The sequence below is a fragment of the Galeopterus variegatus genome, unplaced genomic scaffold, assembly GCF_000696425.1.
Source record: "Galeopterus variegatus unplaced genomic scaffold, G_variegatus-3.0.2 Scaffold4032, whole genome shotgun sequence".
Classification (NCBI taxonomy): domain Eukaryota; kingdom Metazoa; phylum Chordata; class Mammalia; order Dermoptera; family Cynocephalidae; genus Galeopterus; species Galeopterus variegatus.
Genome location: NW_007730143.1, coordinates 156,839 through 167,212, shown reverse-complemented (window position 1 = coordinate 167,212; position 10,374 = coordinate 156,839).

Below are 10,374 nucleotides of genomic sequence, written 5' to 3'. Positions count from 1 at the left end.
GTAATAAATCTCTCTCTTTACACACAAACACACAAGGGTACTTCGAAAAGTACATTAAAAATTGAATTAAAAGGCAATACTAATCTTTCCATGAACTTTTTGAAGACATCTCACATATATGTATATATGTAAGTGTGTGTGTGTGTGTGTGTGAGTGTGTGTGTATCTTATGGTTTCTGTTTCCCTGGAGAACTCTGATTAATAGAGTATTTATTCTTTGTTCCTTGTTTTTTCTTTTACTTTTATTTCCTTTGTTGGCTTATTAGCTATTACTCTTTGTTCTGTTAATTTAGTGGTTGCTTCAGGGATTGTTATATACATCTTTAACTGATCACAGTCTACCTTCGAGTGATAGACACTTTACATATGGCATAAGACCCTTACAATGTTATTTTCTTTTTTTTCACTCCTGAACTTTGTGCTCTTATTGTTTGTTACATTTTTATGTATGCTATACATTCCATACTATATTTTTAAATATTTTTGCTTGAACAATTATATTTCTAAGAGATTTAAATAAATAATAATAAAAAATCTTATATCTTTATCCATATAATTATGTTTCTGTTGCTCTTCATTTTTTTTGTGTAGATTCATATTTCTATCTGTTATCATTTTACTTCTGCCTTAAAGACTTCCTTTAACATTTCTTGTGGTGCAGATCTACTGCTCATAAATTCTTTCAGATTTCTCTATGTTCTAAAATGTCCTTATGTCTTTATTTGTCTTTGCTTTTGAGATACACTTTATCTGGTTTTAGAATTTTTGGTAAATGCTCTCCCTACCCCAGTTTAGTAGTTTAAACATTCTATTCCATTGTATTTTCACTTGTATTGTTTCCAATGAGAAATTTGTTGTCATCCTATCTTTGTTCCCCTGTGTGTGATATGTTATTTTTCTTTGTTTTTAAGATTTCCCTCTCAATCACTGGTTTTAAGCAAATCAATTATGTGCCTTGATGTGGTTTTCTTCATCTGTCCTGTACCTGGAGTTTAATGAGCTTCTTGGATTTGAGAATTTAGAGTTTTAATCAAATTTGTAAAAAAATTATTTATTATTCCTTCAGATACTTTTCTGCCCCTTAAGGGACTCCAATTATATACATATTAGGCCATCTGAAGTTGTTTAACTCACCCACTGATGCACTTTCCTTTTTTAAAAATTATTTTTTCTCTGTATATTTTATTTTTGACAGTTTTCATTGCTTTTTCTTCAGATTCGCTAATCCAGTTTTTAGAATCTAGTCTGTCTAATCTGTTGTTACTTCCTTCCAGTGTACTTTAAATGTCAGACATTATAGTTTTTATTTTTAGAAGTTTGATTTGGGTCATTTTCATGTTTTTCATGTCTCTAGTTAACTTTTGAATATATGGAATACAATTGTAATAACTGTTTTAATGTGTTAGTCTAACATCTGTGTCAAATATGAGTCAATTTCAATTGGTTAACTTATTTCCTTATCAGAGGTGGCATTTTCGGGCTTCTTTGTCTGTCTGGTCATTTAAAAAAATTAATTAATTTATTTGCTTTTTATTTATTTTTTATTGTAACATAGTTGATTATACATATCTGTGGAGTACAGAGCTGAATATCAATACGCATGTGCAATATGTGATGCTCAAATCAGTATAATTATTATATTCAATAATATACACTGTCATTGCTATTCATGGCTCTTTACCAATTCCTCCCTCCCCTCTCCTTCCCACTTCTAGTAACCTCAGTTCTCCTTTTGAAAATTCAGTGTATTATTATGATTGTTGTATATTTCTTTCTGTCATTTCTGACTGGATTTTAAACATGGCAAATTTCAATTTGTTGGGTGCTGGGTATTTTAACATTTCTATACTTATTCTTAATCTTGTTCTGGGAAAGAATTGTTACTTGGAAACAGTTTGATCCTTTCAGGTCTCTTTAAAGATTTGTTAGGTGACCAGAGTCATTTTTAGTTTAGTATGAATTCTTCTGAGTACTCTAACCAAAGTGCAGTGATTCATGAAGTTTTCTTGTCTGCTGGTATGAAGAGATACTCTTCCTGGCCCTGTGTTAATGCTGGCCACTATGACTTCTACTTCTTTCTGGTGATTCTTTCTACATCCTCATGTGATTTTCTCATGTACTCACACTGATCGTCATTTAGCTGAATACGCAAAGAAGACCCTCTATAGATTTCCAGAATTCTCCTTCTATGTACCTCTCTCCTTTCTTGCACACTGTCAGAAAAACTCTAGGCTACCTTGCTCTCCCTGGACTCCCAACTCCATCTCGTCAACTCAGGTAATCTGGAGTCTTCCTTCCTGAGCCACAACCTGGAAATTCTCTCAAGGCGGAAAGCTGGGCAATCTTGGGGGATAATTGGGAAGGGACAAAGGGTGCAAAAGTAATTTCTGGCAATGGGTATGCCCCCAGTGTGAATCTGTTCCTCACATCATGGGCAGGAGGGGGGACAATTAGTTTTGTATCTCATGAATATTCTTAATAAATTAATAGTAATAATAAAAAAATCATATGGCTCACCTAATTTTTTTTTCTATTTCTCAGGGATTACTGCCTTTTTGACTCATACCCAGTATTTTTAAACCTTGTTTCATTTATTTTTCTTGTTTCAGGTGGGAGTATAAGGCTGGTTACTGTTACTCCATTTTGGCCAGAATAGAATATGGGGACTGACTTTAGTAAGGAAAAGTAACTAGAAGTTTACAGAATTCGACAAGGATATTGTTAAGAGACAGGAAGTAGGATTTGATAGAACATGGTTAAAAGCATGTTTGTTTGGAAGAAATAGAAGTGTTATGTGGTAATATCCTTGATTAGCTGTGACTTTTCTATAAGCTAGTTATGTCTACTTCATGTAGCACTACATACGTAGTGACATAAATACAAGGCATTTAATAAATACTTATCAAATAACTAAATGAATGAGTAGATGTTCATTCTTCTGAATCAGTCACTCTTTTCTTAATGCTATTATGTTTATTACTTGATTTTTTTTAAAAAAACTAAGTAGAGTAAAATCTTATTTTTTGGACATCATAATACTTTTCACTATCTGACACTGTTTTATTGGTTTTTTTTTTTTCTTATTTGTTGTCTATCTCCTCCTCTAATCAATTGAATGTTATCTCTGTGGGAGCAGGGTTTTATTTGTTTTCCTCACCTTCATATCCCTAGCTACCAGAAAGTGATTGGCATGTAGCAGGTTTTCAAATACTTATAAAATAGAATGAATGATACCAGCTGTCAACTCAAAGTAATGTGGCTCTCTCTCAACAAATATTTTTGAATCCCCAGCTTTAACAGGACTTTAAGATAAAGGACTTTATCTTAAGATTTTGGAATTCTTACTTCCAGGGCCTTCACAATCTATATGAAAACAAAAACAAACAAACAAACAAACAAACAAAACTAATGGCCATAGAAAGTCATAGTTAAGTGTCCGAGGAGAGCTCCAAACACTGGAATTCTGAGGACAGAAACTCTAATGGTTTGGAAGATGTTGACATCTTCAATGCAATTTAGTAGTGTCTATATGACTATAAGTATAATATTACCTACTTTAAAAAAAGGAAATTGATGTATCTACTTATGAGCCAAGAAATCTAGTGTGTTCTGAGGGATACAACCATAAAAATACAAAGTTTATTCCTGCCCTCATGGACTTTACACTATAGTGGAGATGTAAAGTCATTGCATAAAATTTATTTAATTACAATCGGGATAAGTATCTACTCAATAATCACTAATGAAAATAAAAATGTCTTTAAAATGTAGTGGTAGCAAATACCTATTTTAGAAGAGGGTAAACAGGCTAAGGAAAGTGAGAGAATGTGCTTGACAAGAGTCTTGAGGGAGGTAAAAACATCAAACCCAGGACAAGAGTTCTATTTTTTTTTATCAGATCCAGTACCTCACCTCTGCTGTGACCCCTGGTTTCCCACCCAAGACAAGAACCTGTAAGTGCACATTTCACATATTCCCGGGTCTCAGCCTAAATGATCTCAATAGCTGTTCCCAGTATCTGGTCCACAAAACTGTGCTCCCTTTATTTTTTTAAATTAATTTACTTATAAAATTTTTTAATTGAAAAATAAAAATTGTATATATTCATCATGTACAATTCGTTTTGAAATACGTATACATTGTGGAATGACTAAATCAAGCTAATCATATTCATTACCTCACATGCTTATTTTTTTTTGCGTGGTGAGGACACAAAATCAATCCAGCAATTTTCAAGAATACAATACTGTTATTAAATATAGTCACCATGTTGTTCAATAGATCTCTTTGACTTATTTCACTTTTCTAACTAGAATTTTGTACCCTTTGACCAACATCTCCCCAACCCCCACTCCCCCAAATCTTCTAGCTGCTCCCTGATAACCACCATTTTACTTTCTGTTTCTGTGAGTTCAACTTTTTTAGATTCCTCATATAAGTGAGATCATATGGTATTTGTCTTCACTCAGCATAATGTTCTCAAGGTTTATCCATGTTGTTGCAAATGGCAAGATTTCCTTCTTTTTTAAGGCTGATTAGCATTCCATTGCGTGAATATATATATATTCCATTGCGTGTATAAATTAATGAGGATAGGGACCATGTCTCTTGCTCATCAGTGGTATTCTCAAGGCCCAGCCCAATGTTAGAAGCATAACCAGTAGGTACTCAGTAAATATTGGTTGAATGAATGAACCAGTGAAAAAGGGGAAGGACAAGAGTTCCATGTTAGTATTAGAAACAGTAGCCAAGGTTTCAAGGCTGACATTGCAGAGATGCTGTACAGTGAGACTTGATAGTGTTGACTGATTTCTTCATGACAAAAGAAAACTACGATTTGTCTCTTCTCTCCTGCTTCTAAATTATTCAGATTGTTAATCATGGTGCTATTTTTCTGATCTTTCCATACAACTTTTTACTTATAAGCACTTTGTTAAGGCTTGGGCTCCAAATTTTGATAAAGAAAAATTTTCTTGTCTATTTACTTTTCGAAAATCTTTGTTGTCTCTCATTTTGACTTACCATCAGTGACGCTTAGGCAGATAGTTGTAAGTTAATGCTGCTTCCCTGGGCTTTAGTATATAAATGTAGTCATCAAAAAGACATGGAATTATTTTTTTTAGATAAGGAAAGCAATCGTTGTAAAAACCCATCTCAATTAATTTTCTTTTACACAGGAAGCAAAAACATTGTGCATCAACTAAACTGAAATAACTGAACTTGTCATTTGAGCTGCCACAAATATTATGTCTAGTTTTTTTTCCTCCCAGACTGTTAGCATGCACCACGTAAGCTAATTGGCCATCCCTATATAGGGATCTGAACCCGTGGCCTTGGTGTTATCAGCACCACACTCTCCCAAGGGAGCCACAGGCTGGCTAGCATGTACCTCGGACCCTCAGTCCACACTTTTGAAGGCCTGTATCCATCCTGGCTGGGAACAAAATTGGAGTTATCTGAATTGTTTTAAGGAATGTGCAACAATTATTTTGGATATCTCTGCTCCGTAACAAATTATTTGATAAATAAATTAGTGCAACCTTTAAGTTTTATCATAGATAACTTTTTAAATTTCCCCTATTCTTGCTCCTTTCTCTGCTTGGAAGTTTCATTCCCAAATATCTTCAAGTCTCACCCTCTTCTTTGTATTCTGTTCCAATGTCACTTTGATAGTGAGTCCTTCCCTGGCCACCCTATGTAGACCAATAACTCTATACCATCACCCAGTCCCTGGCATTTCCTATTCTTTCTCAAATTTTCTCTATTACTTTATCACCATTTGACTTTCTATATATTTACTTGTCTTTTCATTCTCTGAGAAAAGTGCTGGGTACCTTGTAGGTGCTCAGTAAATACTGTTGAAGAAACGAATGCATTAATCACTGACTAACTTGATATACATTTACTGACATGACTCAACAATCATTCACATGTTGCATGGCATTTAAATATAAATGTAAGCAGTCGCAGAAAAAGATGACGGTTAGAATTACTTCCGAGTAGATGAACAAAACATCATGGGAGAGAGGTTTCTGGGAGTGGGGAAGAGGGAAGCTGAACTTAGTGAAGCAGTAATTGGTTTTGGAGCTTTTATAAAGACACAGAATCCTTAACAAAGAGGTTTCTTTATTCCCTGTATTTGGGCAGTCAGAGTAAGTAGCAAGGACTGGAGTCCTGCGGTTGGTATGACTCAAGGCAGGCAAATTGGAGATTTGTTTCCCCTTTATTAAGGGTTGATGAATGGAGCACCTGGGGGCGCAGGCTCTGCAAAGGATGCTGATGAGCAAACACATCAGGAGAATGACGCATTCCTCTCTCTTAGAAGAGAGATGAGTGAGGGCCTTGGCCTGTTTGCCCAGCTTGAGAGATTTGCTGCTACTACATTCTGAGGACATTTTTATTTTCTGTTAGTGGTTATTGAGTAGGTACTTATCCTGATTGTAATTAAATACATTTTGTGTAATTACCTTGTATCTGTATGAGAGTGTAAACTCTATGAGGGAAGGGGCAAACTTTATCTACATTTTTACTGCTGTATCCTCAGCACCCAGTAGATTTCCTAGCTCATAGTGGATATAGTGATTTTCTTTTTTTTAAAGTGGATAATATTACTCTTATAGTCAAATATAAACCACAAAATCGCATAGGAGATGTCAACATCTTCCAAACCATTAATTTCTCCCTTACCAGAATCCCAGTGTTTGACCCTCTCTCTGGACACTGAATCCTGACTTTCTCTGATCATTAGTTACCTTTTCATATGGATTTCAACTGCCCTGAAAGAATTCTTGGCACCGAAGATAATGTCCTGTTCAAGCAGAGGGCTCAGAAAGGTTTCTTGAGAGAGGGTCTCAAGATGATATACTCATTACTTTGTGTTGACAATTGGTAACGTCCATAAATTCTCTTTTTTCTTCCCACACCAGAGGAACCTCACAGATCTCGTGTTTCAGAACTACAGATTGTAGAGAAACGTGTTTGGGATATCCAGACAGTGTTGTTGTCCAAGCTTATGACAGAAACCTGTATTGTGGAGACTCTGCTTTTTATGGCGTGCTGTGGAATGTTGGAGGAGAGAAGCTGAATGGCTTAGTTCACTCCAGCTGGAGTTTTGTAGAACAGGTCTAGCAGGAAATAAAGGATGTTAGGAATTAGTGAAGCTTGTTGAGTGATAGACGAAAGCAATAGACCTTGAAGTGTCAAGATACATAAAGGGGGAAAGCAAAATGAAAACAAAAGGAGCTGACCGACTAAGGTAAAACAAAGAGATTCAGGAATGAGAACACTTGAGTGTTATGAAAGAACAGGACTTGTGGCCAGTGGGTGTGATAATCAGAATTTATTATTTCGTAGACAAAGTTCAATATTGTGTGTAAGCCGAGGGCCTGGTCATGGGAGTGAGTTGTTGAAATAAAGTCTATTGGAGTTGAAAAGTTCAATGAACTTGGGGTAAAATTATCCACTTAGTGAGAAGTGTATCCTGGCACTTGGGTCTGCTAAATCCACAGTGAGAGATTTCATCCTGAGGCGAGCACAAATCTATACACAGGACATGGTTTGACCTTAGTAAAGAATTCACATTCAAGTTATGAAAGTCAATGTTCTCTGCATTATTTTCTCCAGATCTTCCTCCCTCCTACATCTTTTCATTACTTTTCTCATTCAAGCATCTTTATTTGGAGAGACAATGATTTTTAAGCTTTTTTTTTAAAAAAAGAAATCACACAATTCCCAAGAAAGATAAATCTGTTCTCCAAGTTGGGGCTTTTGAAAACTAAGTATCTTATCTCCAGGTGGAGAGTAAGTATGTAAATGGGGCATGATTTATGGTGAGAATCTTTTTAAAAATGGAAATATATAATCTAAAAAGTGCAATTCTAGTGTTGGTGGGATTAGCTATTTAAAACTGAGATTACACTGGAAAATCTGGGGACATTTCTTTTTGAGGGCTGGTCTGAAATACTCTCACCTTTTAGGAGGCTTGTCTTAAATGATTGTTTACTGACAGATTACATATTTTTTTTCCAACAAATATAATCTCTCCTCTTTTCTCCATGAAAAACATTGTCTGTTATGTGCTAGTTAAGAGCTTGTTCATTCGTTTAGTTAATAGACTTGTAATGAGACACTACCAGGAGCTAAGTAGCATGACCTTGTGCAAGCTACGTTACCTCTCTACACCTGATAAAAGTGTATGTGCATTTCTGCTTGACAGTCAATCTCAGCTGATCACTAATTTTCTTTGTGTCTGTGAACATTCTTACCAACAAAATAATGACAATAACAATAACCTACTTCATAGCATCATTGTTGTGGAGCTGAATGGAATGATGCATGTAAGACACTAAGCACAGTGCCAGTCACAGGGAGTGCACCCAGTCAATGCTAGACATTAGAGCCTGTGGATGCTTAATGCCAGAGGAAAACCTCATTTTTCAATCGTGACAAACCTTTAGGGCTGTAAACTAAGCCTGGACAGCTGTTAACTTTTATGTTTTAAACATTATGTGTGAGCTTTCTTTTTTTCTATATTAGTGGTCTTTCTCAAGCAGTTATATTAGGTAATTGAAGAGAGTATGTCTTGATTAATAAAATAGCCTAAGATAAATAATTAACAAAGCCTTTAGGATTTAATTATTGATTATTTAAAGATTAATATGAGGCTTTTAAATCTGAAAAGAAAAAAGCAAGTGTATTGTGCCTTAAAGTACAGTCAGCAGACACATTATTCCAGTTTTTGATCAATATAAGTGCCAACTAGCTACTGCTGGTTTTTTGATCACCGATGTTAAGCTTCCAAAAATTGCATCTCTCCTCATAATTCAATAAGATGAGATTGTTTTTTCCTGAAGCTATGATTGGTCCTTTCAGTAAAGGGGTGGAGAGAGCAGGAAAGTCTAGAAAATGCATACATTTCCCTCGATAATGCTTAAAATCAGCTGAAGTGCAAGGTAACTAGAGTGTTGCTAGAAAACCGAGCAAACCCAGCCAGAAGCCCAGGGAAAGAAACTTCTTTGTTGGCAGACTGCTAAATCGGTGAGTTTTAACAGGGGGAAGAAACAACTAAGAAACAAGAAATTCTAAGACTTACCATCTAGAAAATAGGACTTTGAATTGAATAATTCCCCTTAAAGGGAATTATGAGGATAGCCCAGGCATGATTCAGGGGGCAAAGAGGTAATGGTTCTTAATTCACTTTTAGGGGATTTTCCCCCCTTTTCTTTGTGGTTGTAAGAAAACTAGGAGCAAGTTAGAGATGTTCTTAGTGAGCTTTTATTCCAAATACTACTGTGTAATTGGTAAAGTTAATTGGATTTTTTTTCTCTGTTGAGTTTAGTCCACATCTATCAGCTAATGTTTATAAAAGGGATCTCAGACACACAATTTCAGATATGGAATAAAACGAGGAAGACACACAGCAGTAAAATAATGAGAAACTGTAAAATTGCATTTTCTGATCTTTTCTGAAGTACTCTGGGTTTCTTTGCCAAAGTAAATATATGTGCTTAGCCTATTTTTTCCTCCCAGTGTTTTTTTTTTTTTAACCTTGTATGGCATGTGTTATTTATTTTTGAGAAGGAATGAACAGAATCTATTGCTGAAAATTCTGCATGTGTTTCATGTTGACCATTGTTATTTCCAAGAGCAACTTCATCACTATAAATCATAGTTAACAAGATCTGTACAAATATATAAGCTCTGAGTTGGAGTGTTTGAATTTGAGAAGTAAAGTTATTTTTTTTTGGAGTTATTATTATTTTTTTGTCCAAGTTTCTTTTTACACTGCTTGAGGGCTGAGGAGGAGACAAAATGTCCACAGTGAGGGTGATGTAAAAGATGTTTCCAACTTAAGAAGGATTTGCAGGTCCTGTGTTTGTTGATGAAGCTGATGGGAATTCGGAGGTTCCAGTTTCATCTCTGGGGATTACAGTTTCCCGTGTGCTCTTGAGCCAATCTCTAGACCAGGTACTACCTTCATTGTCTGCAGGGGTTTGGGTTATTTGATTGCCTCCCATGGAAGGGCTCGTGGATGTATGGAAGGTCCCCTGGGAGAGATGTGGAAGAATGGATGCCATGACAGAGGAGGACAACATTGTCTGGCACGTGAGCTGGAAATACCTCTTGTTCTGTGAATGAAATTATTGAGGACCGGCAATTAAAATGTTAAGGGTTACATGAAATTTAAGCCTTACCCTTTTGGTTTGGGAGAAATGGGTTGAAAAAAAATGTGAGCATAAACTAATTTGAAACCTACTACTCAGAAGTTCAGAGAAGGAGGTGGGTGAAATAGGTAGTAATTACATGACAGTTGACACTTTAAAAAATTAACAATCTAAGAAAATATTAAGGCAGATCTCTCTGTTGCTTACAATT